The sequence below is a fragment of the Oryctolagus cuniculus genome, chromosome 8, assembly GCF_051225735.1.
Source record: "Oryctolagus cuniculus isolate XC-2025 breed Fujian yellow rabbit chromosome 8, ASM5122573v1, whole genome shotgun sequence".
NCBI classification, from domain to species: domain Eukaryota; kingdom Metazoa; phylum Chordata; class Mammalia; order Lagomorpha; family Leporidae; genus Oryctolagus; species Oryctolagus cuniculus.
Window position 1 is genome coordinate 31,566,289 of NC_142874.1, and position 16,298 is coordinate 31,582,586.

At 48.6% G+C, this 16,298-nt stretch overlaps 1 long non-coding RNA gene across 1 annotated transcript; it reads left to right on the plus strand.

Annotated features, from left to right (window-relative positions):
• The first annotated feature begins 1,860 nt into the window (after positions 1–1,860).
• Positions 1,861–5,127, plus strand: LOC149124959 (uncharacterized). The gene is made up of 3 exons (XR_016212529.1): positions 1,861–2,559; positions 3,893–3,938; positions 4,751–5,127. It is a non-coding gene; the product is annotated as an uncharacterized LOC149124959 (long non-coding RNA).
• Positions 5,128–16,298: the final 11,171 nt, after the last annotated feature.

Sequence of the window (16,298 nt, forward strand, 5' to 3'; positions counted from 1 at the left end):
GTGAGCCCAGGCCATCTGCCACCTGACTTGTATTCTGTTTATTGTCATGGAGCTTTTTATTATTTTTATTTTTTATTTTATTTGTTTGACAGGCAGAGTAGACAGTGAGAGAGAGACAGAGAGAAAGGTCTTCCTTTTCCGTGGGTTCGCCCCCCAATGGCCGCTGCAGCTGGCGCATCGTGCTGATCCGAAGCCAGGAGCCAGGTGCTTCTCCTGGTCTCCCATGGGGTGCAGGGCCCAAGTACTTGAGCCATCCTCCACTGCACTCCCGGGCGACAGCAGAGAGCTGGACTGGAAGAGGAGCAACCAGGACAGAATCCGGCGCCCCAGCTGGGACTAGAACCCGGTGTGCTGGCGCTGCAAGCGGAGGGTTAGCCTAGTGAGCCACAGCGCCAGCCTTTATTATTTTATTTATTATGATTTTTATTATTTTACGCTTTCTGGCAAATGTGGCACCAGATTGTCACTGTGCTGCTTGCAATTCCAGGATGGTACTCCCAGTTTTGTCTTGAGCCTTTATTGTGTTACGGGTATATTGGGGATAACAAGAATATCTACCTTGTTGGGGTTGTTATGAAAATTCCATTAGATCATGCACGGAAACTGATTTATCTACTGTTCCACACTCTAGGGGGAAGCACATTCAGCACTACTAAAACACCTGGAATCCCCACCACGACCACATGATCAAAATTTGTAAGATTTTGTCATCAACTAACGAACACTGCTAGTAGAAGGAAAATGAGCAGAGCTCACAGCCGGAAGCCATTATGTTTGGATTTTTAACAGTTTTCAAAATTGCAGGCTTTATGCGTGCATGGGCACAGCCTAAGATCCTCTGCAGGAACCGCCTGTGGTCAGCCGGGTAGGAGGAGAGATATCGTAACCCTCAGGTGGAGTAGAGAGAAGCTGCCGCAGGGCAGCAGGAGAACAAAAGGAGGCTCCTTGGGGCCAACGCTGTGGCGTAGCGGAGAAAGCCATCGCCTGCAGTGCTGGCATCCCCTATGGGCGCTGGTTCAAGTCCCAGCTGCTCCTCTTCTGATTCAGCTCTCTGCTGCGGTCTGGGAAAGCAATGGAAGATGGCCCAAGTCCTTGGGTCCCTGCACCCACTTGGGAGACCTGGAGGAAGCTCCTGGTTTCAGATCTGCGCAGCTCCAGCCATTGTGGCCAACTGGGGAGTAAACCAACAGATGGAAAACCTCTCTCTCTCTCTCTCTCTACCTCTCTCTGTAACTCTGTCTTTCAAATGAATAAAAATAAATCTTAAAAAAAAGGAGGCCCTCATGGGCATAAACAAGTAACTATCAGACAGCTGTTGGAAAGGAAATGGAAGCTTTCACAGTGTGTGTGTGAAATGGTTTGGCATTTGTTTAACGAAACATTAGAGATCACCCATTTTTGGAGACTGTAGTGTACCGTGAAAGAGTGTTTTTTTTTTTTTAATCATCATATCTTTATTTGCATCCCATTCCATTCTTTATTTTCAGGCCAAGGAAGCAAACTCTTTTCAAGTGCTCTTGTAGGATGGAGAAGAATTAGAAACAGACGCCAGAATTAGAAACAGACGCCATGATGAAGGGCTGACCAAGCCTACTCCTGAGTTTGCTGGTCCAGAGGTGGTTAGCACAGGCAGATGGGATATGGGCTCCAAGCCTAGACTTTTGCCCACCGTGTTGGATGACCCGGGAAGAAGGGGGGATGTACCTAACCCTGAAGCCTGTAAGTCTAGCGTTTCCACCTGGATGGGGGTGAGAACAGGAACATAATCAAGCAGTGTTAGTGTTACCGGAGAAATTGCAGGGTTCTTGTCTTCGCGCAAGAAAGAATTCAGGTGTGAGACAGAGAGTAGTGGGAGGTTTATTAGGGAAGGGACATCCGTAAGGATGGATGGGCACCCCTCCAGACAGAGCCTGAGAGACTGGGGGGGAGGGAGGAGCGAGGTTACATGATTGAGTAGAGAGAGTACACCTGGCCAGGCCAGGCGGGCGGCTCAGCAGAGAGGCAGAGGGCTGAGCCGCAGTCGGTTGAGGCTTGGGTGGGTGGGGGTTAAGGAGATGGGTCTCTGTCTTCACACATCTCCTCCTGAAACAAAGGATTTTATGGCTGTAAATACTAAGAAGCTCCTATCTGAGTTTTTCCTTGAAGGTATCAGACAGGAGGAAGCCTAGCTGGTGCCATCCTGGGTTCAGAGGAAGGGTGAGCAGGACCCCCTAGAGAATGGGGATGCTGAGCAGGGTGTTTGAAATGCAGACACTGGGCTGCACCTGGGAGATTGTGGAAGATTTGTCAGGCAGAAGGGGCGGGGATCTCCACCTGGCAGGTTATCAGGTAGAAGGGGCAGGGCAGGACAGGAAGGCCGAGCTGCCCTGAAGCATTATCCGGATAACTTTGAGATGTAGATACATACGCTGGACATAGAAGTCTTCTCCGGAGGCCTTTGTCACGCACACATAAGCTCATACCTAACTTCCTTCCTAACATTAGGACCTGTTCTTTCCAGCCAGTCAGTGCCTTGATGCTGTTAGTTTGCTCTGAGAAGTCAGCGGAACCCTGTTTATGGTGAGAATGACCAATTTCATACACGGTTTAACTAGGTGGTTCAATCAGACTGCTCTTTCCTGTGAAATTTGATGGTGGGAAATGATGATCATATTTTTTAAAAAAAGGTTTCTCTCTGTCTGATTGAGTGATTTCTGCAAAGCGTCTATAGCATCATTTCATGGCTGTGTGTGTTAATTTCGCACCAGCCAACTGTAATTGGGTTCCAAAGCAGAGAAATGGAGCAGGTGTCTGGTGTGGACTTGGGTGCAGGGAAGGATCTAGCTGGGGAGGAGCTGGGGGCGGGGTGGCGGAGCTGGGAAGGGAGAATGGATGGACTGTCACTTGACTGTGCGAATGGGAGTCCAACTTTCTGCTCTGAAAACTCTTGCCCTGAGAGAGAAGAAATTACAGTGCTGATTTGCTTGCATAAGCAGTGAGGAGCTGTAGAAACAGGCTCAGCTGGGGTCCCTGGGCTTATTTCTAAGGGGGAAAACAACGGTGCTGTGGATCATTGGTGTCTGCTGCAGCTTTGCTGCTACCCATCATTGCCTCGGAACCTCCGGGTCTCAGGAGAGGGAGAGACCTTAACCCCGGCTCTGGGGAGGGCTCCTGCCTTCTGATGTTCCCCGCACCAAGCACTGCAGGAAGCTTTTCGCTACTGAGAATGCTGGAATTCTCTCTTCTCCCCTGGCCTGGATCCTCTGGCTTTCTTTGGCCCGTGGGACGGAGCAGATGCTGTCACAGGATGAGCTTCTTTGGGGAGACCCAGAGGACCCCTTCTACTAAGCTATCTCTCCGCACCCTTATTAGTGAGCCCATCAATGAGACATTTATTCCTTGGAGTTGAAAATGACATTTATTTTTTAAGAATTGGGTGTTTGCTGTTGTTTTTCTTGCAAACTTTCTTAGAAGAGGTAAAAACTGTCGATCATTGTCAAGTCCTTGATAAACGACACTGGGGACAAAGATCTGCTTCTGGCGCAGTGGAAACTTGAACTTGGAACAGGCACAGTAATAAGGGAGGGTGAGGGCAAGTTTGCAAAGTGGATGCCACTTGGCTCTGTTACTGGCTGGGGCATGTGTGCTCTCCACCTAGGAGCCTGGGCTGCCCTCCTGCAGGCCTGGGGCATGCTGAGAATCTCAGCGCAGTTCTCTGAGGTTTTGATCTGACCTCTGACCTCCTCACTAAGCAGTTTGAGGAGGAGCTGTCCTGTGGGGTCCCTGCTGGCCCAGGCATGTCTTTTAAACCCTTCCCTTCTGGTTCCTCCTCTCCCCATCCTCCCATCCCTCCCATCCATTGTCATTGTTGGAAATGAATCGTGTAAACAAACATTTTGCTTTTAATCTACAGGAGCCCTAATTGAATCGGCTGGCTGCATTGTTATGGAGAAAAAGAGGTAATTTCCTGTCAGTTATTGAGCTATTTAGCAATTATTTCTTATCATTAGTTTGCAAATTCAAACAGCATCAAGCTCTGTTTGCCAAGTTAGAAAGGCGTGCTGGCTGGCCTTTTGCAGCCTTTCTCTGCCCCTCTGCCCCTATCCCCTGGCCCACAGGAAGTGTCAGCACCCAGGGCAGAGCCTGCCTAAAGGGTGCCTCTCTCCCTTAGGCACTCTCCTTAGCTAATGGAGGGAGCTGTTTCCCAGGGGAGTGACAGCACCACCAGGGGGCTTGCAGGTGGCAGGTACCACTCCAGGGGCTGGGTCTGCATCCCCCAGGTAGGTGCAACAGACAGGCTGTGAGCCTTGCGCACTGCCAACTTCTGTATCTGCTTTCTCTGCCTACACTGCCAAGGTTTGTTTTCCGGTATCCAAAGATCTTCCTCCAACAGCCATGGCATCTGTGCATGGCCAAGATGGTCACAGACACAGTACCTGTCACAAGGGCCATGGCCGCAGACTGCAGACACATCCATGCATGGAAGGAGCGGCCAACGGGCACCTCCTTTGCTTGCTTTCACAGCCCCGAAGGGCCCAGGACCTCATGTTGTGAATGAGGACACTGGAGCACAGAAGTTTTCAATAGCTGCCCACACACCCCTGTTGGGGTGGGTAGGCTGGAGCCAGACATTGGAAGCTGTGTTGTTAACACTAAGGGAGATGCATTTTTGATGACTCTCTTCACAGAGCAATCAAGGCTGGAACCAATGGCTGACCCTTAGTGTTGAGCCCCGAAGGCAGAAAGCAATGACACTTCTTATCTTCCACAGGGTGCAAAAGCCAAGGGAACTCTTTGGATAAGAGTGCTTCTATTTGCCCTTCCCAAGCCACTGCACTCTTGTCCGGCCAGCTCTGTGAGCGGGAATGGCGGACTTCCTGTGAATTGCAACAGCTTTCTCTCTCGGCTCTGCTTTCTGCTGGATCTGGTGACCCGGAAGCCAAAGATAGGTGAAGATTCCTTCCCAGGGGAGACCTCCAAACTCCAGCGGGAGAAGAGAACCTCAGCTCCTTTCTTTATGCTGTTTGGAATTGGGTACATCTTCTTTGGAGGGTCACAGCTCCAGCCTGGCAGCCCTGTCCTTAAAGATACCCTCTCTCCCCTCACCCTTAGATCCCAGGCAAGCTAACTAGTCCTAGTGGACTGTACCAGCCCTCATGGGTCCCCTAACCCTACCCACATTTTGTACCTAGACCTTGTGCTAAACTGTCTCTTCTCCCACTTTTTTTTTTTTTAAGATTTATTTATTTATTTGAAAGTCAGAGTTACACAGAAGGAGAGGCAGAAAGAGAGAGACAGAGACAGAGACAGAGAGAGAGAGAGAGAGAGAGAGAGAGGGAGGGAGGTCTTCCATCCGCTGGTTCACTCCTCAATTAGCTGCAATGACCGGAGCTGTGCCAATCCAAAGCCAGGAGCCAGGAGCTTCTTCCAGGTCTCCCATGCTGGTGCAGGGGCCCAAGGAACCTGGGCCATCTTCTAGCGCTTTCCCAGGCTATAGCAGAGAGCTGGATTGGAAGAGGAGCAGCTGGGACTTGATCTGGCACCCATATGGGATACCGGCACTGCAGGCAGTGTCTTTACCCAATATACCACAGCGCCAGCCCCTCTCTTGTCCCACTTGCAAATGTTACCTGTCTTCTCGTGGGATGATGAGTAGGTCTTTGGGTTTACACCTCCATGGCCAGGAACCAAATTTGCCCAGATGTTTGGCCAGGAAGGAAGATTTCAAAAGCAGCACTGTTGGGTGTCACTTCCATTATCTTCCTGTCCTGCCTGTTGGGACCTTGGTCAAGCTCTCCCAAAGAGACACACATAAAGGCTCCTCTAAACCAAAAGGCCATAGTTGTGTTGGAAGGGAGAAAACCCAACGAAAGAGGAGCTGGTAAGCCAAGGGGAAGACTGCAATAGTGACTCAGGGGCACGTTTGACAAGTCAAGGGCCCCTTCAATAGAGAAGCCAACGTTTAGTGAGCCTGCACCTAAAAGACGCTAAGCCCGGGAACATGGTCCTTCTGACCACTTAGCAATGGCCGTATTCCCAATTGATTTGTCACTGGGGAAGCTACCAATGTGTGTGCGGGTGCGGGTGCACGTGTCCATGGTTAGAAGCAATTGTTAATCGGTGTAGTGCTCAGAAGTAGAACAGCTCTGTTAGGTTTGCTGATACGGAGCACGGGGCATGGGAACCTAGCATTGGAGTCAAAATCCTGGTGAACCGAACAAACGACTTGAGAAGAAAGAAGACTTTGTGGTTTGGGGGGAGGTGAGGGAGGCAGGGCCTTTTAAATGGGTAACGGACCCCCACGAATCTCCCATGAAGGGGGCTGCTACTATTCATCGCCCCGAGCACCAGGGGCTGGCACACAGAGAGGAGGAAGATGGCTTCATGTTCACCAGGAAAGCCACAATTACCGTGTCCCCGTCTCACCCTGGAGTTGGTTTTTCTTGGCCGGGGATTAGCAATCCACAGTCAGCAGACCAGTCTACCCGGGTGTCTATTTCTGCAAGCACAGTGTCATTGGCAACAGCGCAGTCAGTGGTTGCCACGTGTGAATTTCTCAGCACAACAGCCGGGCGGAGGGGCTGTGGCCGACTGGGAGTGTGGCCGAGAGCCACAGACAGTGGTTTTCCAGCTGTGAGTATGCAGTCTGCCAACCCCTCATCTAGGGCGTGCACAGCCTTTATTTTTTAAAATTTTCCTGCTTTCCTTAAAATTCTGCTCCCTTCTTTCCTTCCCCTCCTTCCTTCCTCTCTGTAGCCTCCGTGGAGGCAGATCTCTAAAAAGCAGCAGCCCGCACACGTCAGAAACAGCGGGTCTAGGACAAGCTCAGCACGCAGTCAGGGGACCCGTGGCCCTCTGGCTGCGGGAGACATTGGTTCACTCTCTGCACACTCTGGTTGGGTGGAAGTAATCCTCTCAAGCTCGAAAAGTGTGTCAAGAGTCTTAAGTTCGATCTTAGGAAATAACTATTATTGTGTCTTAAGGAAAAAAATAACTGATTTTTTGCTCACTGACAACAGTGAGGTAATTGTCTCAAAACAGCCCCTTTCTAGATTAATCTTCCTAAACTCCTGTTTGAGGCATACCACTTCCTACCCAAAGCATCAGCCGATTTCTGCTCTGGGATCTTGAGCTGTAGATGTGACGTGGATAAAAATAAGCAAATGGCAGGCAAAGCCCTACCTTATAGCACTTACAGAACATTTTGAAATATGAAATATCATGCTAAATATTTAAGGGAAATATACATATATATGTGTGTATGCCTCATGGGTCTCCTGTCCCTAGCCTGCATGTATATATGTATATTGGTACCTTAGTGTACTATGTTTATTTATTAATTTGCTTATTATTTAAACTTCTTGTGTATCTGAGGTTTTCTTTATTGCAAAAAAATGTAAAATATAAGCACATTGCTCACTGCTTCTCACCTGCCCACTGCTGATCTTCCCGACCATTTCTTTTTAAGAATGTTTATTGATGTATTTATTATATTGGAAAGGCAGAGAGGCAGAGACAGGGAGAGACACAATGGCACAGCAGCGAGTGCTGGGCCAGGCTGGAGTCAGGAGCCCAGAGCTCAATCCCGGCGTCCCGCACAAGTGGCAGGGACTCAGTTCCGTGAGCCATCACCTTCTGCCTCCCGGGGTGTGCGTTAGTCGGGAGCTGGATCAGAGGCGGAGCTGAGACTGGCACCCAGGCACTCCGATGATGGGACACGTGTGTCCCAAGCAACAGCTGAACACCCATCTCCAATCTTACCTCCCAGCACCCTCTAACTCAGCCAATTGAGTCTCAAGCTACGCCTGACACTCACCTTGAGCAATCTTTTTTTTTTTTAAAGATTTATTTATTTTTATTTGAAAGTCAGAGTTACACAGAGAGGAGAGGCAGAGAGAGAGAGAGAGAGAGAGAGGTCTTCCATCTGATGGTTCACGCCCCAGTTGACCACAACGGCCGGAGCTGCGCCGATCCGAAGCCAGGAGCCAGGAGTTCCTCAGGGTCTCCCACGTGGGTTCAGGGGCCCAAGGACTTGGGCCATCTTCCACTGCTTTCCCAGGCCATACCAGAGAGCTGGATTGGAAGAGGAGCAGCCGGGTCTAGAACTGGTGCCCATATGCCAGCACTTCAGGTCAGGGCATTATCCCACTGCGCCACAGCGCCAGCCCCCCGAAGAATCTTTTTGGCAGTTTGTCCCACACTGCTGTCCAATCTGCACACATTTTTCCTTTGGTCTCTTCCCACCCTGAACGCCCTACATATGCACCACCCTGCTCATGGCAGGGTGCTTGTTCTCTTAGTCAGCATTTGACTTCTAGCCGAAAAGCTGTTTATTTGTTGAGTAATTGTCCCCGGATTGCAAACATCTCCAGAGCAAAGACTCTGTGTTACACACATGTCTGTGATGACACGATGTCTTTCAGATATGAGTGCTCAGCGGGCAACCATAGCATACAGATAGTCTAATGGCTCGTCCGAGCGTGCCTTCTGCCCTTCATCTTCAGGCCAGTGGGTTTGGTACATCAAAGGCTCCGGGGCTTCAGGTGCAGACAGCCGCCCCCTGCTTAAGGCAAGTCCCTGGAGATGGTCTCTCGAGGAGTTCGTCCTGGTGCAGGTGCACCTGCTTGGGCTTGCCTTCTGTGTCTTCTACCTTCTGGAGAAGATCTCCCTGGAACAGGCTGGTGTCGGGTAGGATGGCAGAGAGGGAAGCAATACAAATCCAACCTCCCACCTAAACAGCAAGTTTGCTGTTATACATGGTCTTAAGCAACTAATCTGGAACTAGGCAGTCGCTGTGAATGTCTGCGGCTCCCAGAGGAGAGCTTGCCTGGCCAACCGACACGGACAACCGTCAAGTTAAGCCTCCAGTGTACTGCCCTGTCCAGCTCCCACTTCTAGCCTCACAGCAGGCAGCTGTGGGCACAGCAAGCCACGTGTCACCCACGGCTTCCTGGAGCCAGGGTGGACAATCAGGACCTAATTCTCAAATGCTGGGGCTGTGTGCTCTGATTGTGGATGCCGGCCTCCGATAACTGGGTTATAGACAGGAGACTGGACGTCATTTAAATTTCAGTCATATGGAGTGGCCTCAAAGGAAACTAGAGGAACCATATTTTTGTTATTTGATGATTCAAAAACATCTGAATATATGGAGCATTTAGAGAGACTCTCTGCATGTCCAGGGAAAGACACAGGCTCAGAAAAGATCCGATAAGACCATGAAGTTTCCCCTCAGGCTGAACCCCATCACAGAGGTAGCCTGTAGCAGTTCAAAGTAGACAAATGAGGGGCTGGTGCTGTGGTGTAGTGGGTAAAGCCGCCACCTGCAGTGCTGGCATCCCATATGGGTGCCGGTTTGAGTCCCAGCTCTTCTACTTCCGATCCAGCTCTCTGTTATGGCCTGGGAAAGCAGTAGAAGATAACCCAAATCCTTGGGCCTCTGCACCCATGTGGGAGACCGGGAGGAAGCTCCTGGCTCCTGGCTTCAGATTGGCCCGGCTCCAGCCATTGAGACCATTTGGGGAGTGAACCAGCAGACAGAAGATTTCTACAAGATTCAATCCAGTTTCCTTTAAGAAACGGTGAGACCTACAAAGAAATGGGAAAAAATGGCTCATTCAAAGGAACAAAATAAAAGGACAGAAATGAACTTAAGCCTGGATGTTGGATTTTCTAGATAAACATTAAAGCAAGCATCTTAAAGATCTCAACAAGCTAAAGGCTTGGACCAAAACAAGAAAACAATGTGTGAACAAAATAAGAATATGAGACAAGATGCAGAAATTATGGAAGGCACCTAAGAGGCAATTCTAGAGCTGAAAATCACAACAGACAACAGACTGGAATGGTGCACACGCTGATTTGAACAAGTGGAAGAACTGGAGAGAAAAGACAATTGAAATTATTGAGTCTGAAGAAAGAGAAAGAGAAAAATAATCAATAGAAATGAATAGATCATAAGGACCTGTGGGATTCCACCAGATGGACTGGCATATACCTTGTTGGAGTCCCAGGAGAAATGGGCAGAAAGAACAGTCAGAGAAATAATGGGCAAAAAGAGCCCAAATTCTGCAGGCCCAATAAATTCCAAGTAGACCAAATGTGGAGTGACTCGTAGCAAGGCGCTTTATAATCCAAGTCTCGAAAGACAGGTTCGTGGAAGCAGCAAGAGAGGAACAGCATCCCACATAAGGGTCCTCACTAAGGCTGTCCTGAGCTCCTCATCGGACGTCCTGGAGGCCAGAATATACAGGCTAACATGTTCCAAGTGATGGAGAGAAACAAACAAGCACCCTGGCCACCAGCAACCCCAAGTGAGAACAATGATGACAGCAGAATGGTTATGATTTTGGTTTACATTCCATGTGATTTGGAAAACAAGTGCCCAGATGCAATTACTAATGTATAGTGCTGAGCACACTGAGTGGTTCATAATAGGAAGGAGTTGCAACAAAACTATGTAGAAGATTTTTTTGTGTGCTATTAAAATCAAATTGCTGGGGCCGGCGTTGTGGTGCGTATTAGCTTAAGCCTACAATGCCAATAGCCAGTGTGGACACTGGTTTGAGACCTGGCCACTCTGCTTCCAATCCAGCTCCCTGCTAATGCATCCAGGAAAGCAGCAGAATATGACCCGAGTGCTTGGGGCCCTGCATGGACCTGAGAGATCCCAAAGACCCTCCCTGCTCCTGGCTTGGCCCTCATCCAGATGCTGCAGCCCTCTGGGGAGTGAGCCAGCCAATGGAAGGTATCTCTCCCTCTTGCTCTCCTCTTCCAAACTCTGCCTTTCAAATAAATACATAATAAATCTTAGAAAAATTAAATAAAGTCGCTATTAAAGTTAAATTTAAATTAGATTGTTAATTTTTAGGATGTTACCTGCAATCCCCATGGTAACCACAAAGAAAATGTCAATAAAGTAGGAAAAAAAGAAATAAGAAGGGAATCAAAAGGTTTCAATGTAGAAACCAGGCACAAATGAAGGCAATGTAGAGGAGATAAAGGACAGAAGTGTGTTGTGGTGTGTATAGAGCAAAATGGCACAAGTGGGTCCCTCCTGATCAGTAATGACTTTGCATGTAACTGGATTAAACTCTCCAAGCAAATGATAGAGATTTAAAGACATGATCCAACTGTCTTTTGCCCAGAAGAGATTCTATTGAGATGCAAAGACACAAATAGTTCAAGTGTGAAAGGATGGAAAGAGCTATGTTCCATGCAATTAATAATCAAAAGCAGCTGAGTGTCTATACCAATAATAGACAAAATGGACTTAAAATCAAGTGAGGTGACAGGAGACTAAGAGGCGCATCACACAGCCAGGAAAGCTCCAATATAACAAGAAAGATAACAGTGCTGTAGGCACTGACGTAGCTAACAACAGGATGTGAGGACAGTGGAGCCCTCCTGCCTTGCCACCAAGCATGCACTGTGCTACAGCCATCGGGCACTTCCTCAAAAGGGCAAACAGAAATCTACCATCAGACCCAGCAATCTCACTCCCGGGTGTAGATCCAAAATAGTTGAAAGTAGAGGTTCAGACAGACGTGTGTACGTGAATGTTCAAAGCAGCACTATTGACGATGGTTAAAGCTGGAAAAGACCACGTTGTCAACCGATGGCTGACACCCACAAACGATGCAAGGGAGTGGGATTGTGATGCACGCCACAAGATATCTGAACCTCGAAAACATGCTTACTGAAACGAGCCCGACGTGCAGGGAGGGATATTGTACAACTCCACTTAAATAAGCACCTAGACTGGTCAGACCGATAGAGACAGGAAGTAGAAGAGGGGTTCCCAGGCTCTGGGAGGAGGGAGAATGAGGAGAGCGGCTATTACACACAGAGCTTTGCTCAAGATGATGAAGAATGGGTGCAGATGGTGGCACTGGTTACACCAAGTTGTGACTACAAAGGCCTGTGGAGAAAAGTGCACAGAAAATGGGACTGGAAGATATGTTTATCTTGGTACAAAAGACTTTGAAATCCCTAAGTAGTTTTTCCATAATACACAGTTTCTACGTGCTTTCTGAAGACCTCTCGTCTATTTAATGCCACCAAATTATACTCATGTACCTATGAATGAGTAAAATAGCTAGCATGTGGGGCATATTTTACCACAATAAAACCACAGTGTTTCTGGAACATTCTGGAACAGGAGAGACAGCTTGGCAGCAGCAGAGAGCAAATTGTCGTTGAGTGAAGAAGGAGGTGCTGTGGTGCACCAGAGTGTTCTGCCGCCTGAGACACCAGCGTGCCCTATCAGAGCGCTGGGGCGAGTCCCAGCCGCCACACTTCACTTCTGATCCAGCTCCCTGCCAACAGGCCTGAGGAAGGAGCCGAAGATGGCCCAGGTGCTTGGGCCCCTGACACCCACGTGGCCCAACCCCAGCCATTGGAGCAGTGGGGGAGTGAACCATCAGATAGAAATGAACCATCAGATAGAAGATCTCTCTCTCTCTCTCTCTCTCTCTCTCTCTCTCTCTCTCTCTGTGTGTGTGTGTGTGTGTGTCTCCCCCTCTCTCTGTCCCTCTGTCTTTCAAATAAATAAAATAAATAAACCTTAAAAAAATGCAAGGCTCCCTACTACTCCTGTTCAGGCTGTGGGAGAAAGTGCATGAAAACATAACTTGTTCTGAATCCATGCATAGCACCCTCCCAGCCGCAAGGATGCCATGCTCCCAAGAGCTATCAGCGGGGACTGTATACCAAGTTAAAGGTAGAGAACATGCCGTTTGATTGATTTTTGTATCAAGAATCAATTTGGTTTGGGAGTGGAACCTGTTGTCCTGATTCCTGGGCAAATCGCTAGAAGACAGAAGAATGATGGGAAATCAACTAGAAAATAGCATACTATAGATCTAATCCAATTGTGCCGTGGATCCAGCGAAGTCTGCGGCCTCGCCCTATTTACTGCGATGCCCCCAGCAGCCAGTACAGGGTTTGGCCTCACTGAGATGCTCAAGAAGTATCTGTTGAGTGAAGAAATGGTCTCCCCTCCTCTCCTAAAATAGCTCACGGTATATTCATGCTCACAGAGACGGTACCTGATCAGGTCTCTCAGGAGAAGCTATGCTCTTGGTGTGTAAGTGGACTTTGTAAGATTCATGGAAAATGGAACTAAAAGTTTATTTTGGTGCAAAAAAACAATTTGAAATCCATGCCTACTTTTTTTTTCATAATGCACATTTTCCATGAACTTTATGGGAAGTCCCTTGTATATGTCTTGAATTAATGTGCAATACAGGTAACATCTGTTGCATTAGCAGCATCAGTAGTATCAGTGGATGACAGCAATTGGAACTCTTTCCATTTTTTTTAAGATTCCTGAAGTAGAGTTACAGACAAAGAAAGGGAGAGACAGAGAGAGAGAGGTCTTCCATCTGCTGGTTCACTCCAAAGATGGTAGCAATGGCCGGAGCTGGGCCAATCCAAGCCAGGAGCCAGGAGCTTCTGCCAGTTCTCCCACGTGGGTGCAGGGGCCCAAGGGCTTGGACCGTCTTCCACTGCTTTCCCAGGCCATAGCAGGGAGCTGGATCAGAAGAGAAGCAGCCGGGACAGGAACAGGCACCCATATGGGATGCTGGCTCTGCAGGTAACGGCTTAGTCTGCTATGCCAGAGCACCCGCCCCTCTCTTACATATTTAACATGAGGCTAAACCACTCTGGGTAATATTCAAACTGACTGGTTAAATTCTCTAATGACTGGACTTTGGTCTTTACATAGCATCAGCATGTACTTGACAAGTACTTCACAAAATTACTTTATAAATTTAAACTTTAATAATTTGGTTTTAATTTTTATTGAAAACAATCTTCAAACAACGTTTCAGCTAAAGTATGAATTTATGATCATGCATATTTTTGCACTAAGGCAATAGTGGTAATGATTACGGAATCTTAACTATTAAAGGAGAAGGCAAGGGGGGATGTTTTCATAATGAGAAAGTGTAATTCTAATTTAGTTTTAGAACCAAAGTCCATATCAATTAGAAGATACACATTTTATGTTTATAACACTATCCTCCTTCCTAATTCACCTGCCGCCTATGTTAGAACACTTGGAGAGTGAAAACTTTCCAAGCACATTCAGGAACCTGGAAGATTCTATATGAACAGGAGGCGCTGGTGGCTTCCTACAACAGGCACACGTGTTGACAAGCACACACGGACAGCTACAGACGCTGCCCAAGGAGGAGAGAACTAGGTGAAGGCTACTGAATTATTCATCACCTCCTCTGTCAAGTCGACACTATCAGGTGATGATCTGCAATTATTAATAAATAATTTAAGCTTTGATAGCCCAGGAATGAAATGCTTAATTGCATCACAACATAATTAATGGAATTAGCTGCGATGTTTTAAATGAGAATTTTTTTTCCTCTGATCTTTCCTCATTATATTTTCTTTGCCCCAAATGGTGGTAACTTAGAGTATAAACAGGGTGATCAAACTCTAGGGGTGTGTGTGTATGTGTGTGCACCTAGTGGGCATTTTGGCACAGGGAAGTGTGTGTGTGTGTGTGCGTGGTTTTGTGCTGCCATCTTTGCTATTTAAAGTCTCTAGGAAGTGGGCGTGGCCAATCCATCTCTGAGAGTCGCCCAAGCAATGCTTTTGGCGCAGTGTTTTATTCCTTGAGGAGAGAATTGCTACTGTGCACAAACTGTCTTATAGGCATTGGAGAGAGGAGGACATGAGAGAAAGGGAGTGAATGGTGGCTAAAACACAAGAATGATGAATCTCTGGCCCTTTCGGGTTTATGGTCTCCTGGACAACAGTAGTTATAATAAGATGCAAAACACTGGCCCATTGCTGTCACTAGCAATGACAGACACCAGACTCTTGAAGACAACAGTTGGCAATAAGGAAAGAAGCCCCCAGTCCCAGCGTCTCATAGGGTTCCAGGTCCCACACAGCCCCAGCTCTATAAACTTTGTCTCTGCTGAGCCTATCGTGGGCCCTAAAACTCTAAATAGACCCCATCATCCCCTGGACTTCCTGGGAGTCCATGCTCCCTCCTCTTGCTCACCACAAGCTCCAAATCCTGCTGGCCCTTAAACCTTGGCGAGCCTTGCAGGAGGCCCCAGCTGGAGAGGAGCTCTGGTCTGGGGAGGAGGGTGGTGCCCCTGGGCATGTGAGCCCGGGAGAGGTGGTGAGCGGGGAGGAGAGAGGTCAGGGACAAGCAAGCATGGCTAAAGAGCAAGGGCTCCACTGGGCCAAAGATGGGCAGGACACCAAGTGCATCCCAAGTGCAGGTTCAGAGTGGTTGTGCGCGGCGCCTTGACCGAGCTCTAACCAGGCAACAGCGCAGGTGCCTTGTGGATGTTTGCTCATTCAATGTCTCAGCAACGATGGGAAGGAAGCACCACCACTAGCGCTGAGCCTGTTCTTAGCTCATTTCCTGTGACGGGCTCTGGATGTCACACACTGAGTAATTCATAAAGGCTTCTTTGGGACATATCCTGAAGCCTGGCAAGTTCAGGATCGGGGGGCAGCATCTGGAGAGCTCCTTGCAGCTCATGGGGACTCCGTGCAGCCCCAAGGTGCCACAGGGTATGGCTTGGAAAGGCAGGAAGTCCTAGCTCAGGTCTCCCCAGCCCCATAGTGTCAGGACCATCCCCTCACATCCACCCTCACTGTAATCACCTCTCCGAGGACTTCCTTCCAAATCCCCAAGTCAGATAGAGTTTCTACACTCTTTCTACCCTACGATGAGGATTATACTCCAATCTGAGTTTTCTTGGGGCATCAAAGCCACAGCAGTTCTATTTCAGGAAAGTGTGGAACACTTACGTGATTTCCCCCGGGGGGCCCACAGCTGGTCAGCCCCCAGCCCATGACACAACCCGGTGAGTCAGGCTCCAGAGGCCACACTGTTACTTTAGCGCTCCTCTGAAGAGCACTCACAGCCTAAACCAGCCCAGGAGAAAACTTGAAGGCGTTTGTCCAACACCAACTCTAGGGCATTCGTCCAAGGCCAAGTCTACCAAAAGGTGCCTTGGTCTTAACTCTTATCCTCAGAGGTTGGATTTGACATCCGTGCTTTTTGTTCCTATCAGGATGAAAGGAATGTGTTCCCCCACCATGCAGATTTGGGCTGGACCCCTCCCCTCCCCCCAGGCTTGCGTTGACCAATGGGATGGCAGCGGATGTGACGACTAAAGGGACTGACTGTCCAGGGCTCCGTTCTTCCTTGAGTAGAATACACTGGCGTGTAGGGCCAATGTGGGCTTGATCCCCAACTTGAAGCCTGGTTTGGCCAAGTGCAGTGCACAGGGAGTTGAGTTGCACAGATCCACAGCCTCCAGCAACTTTCC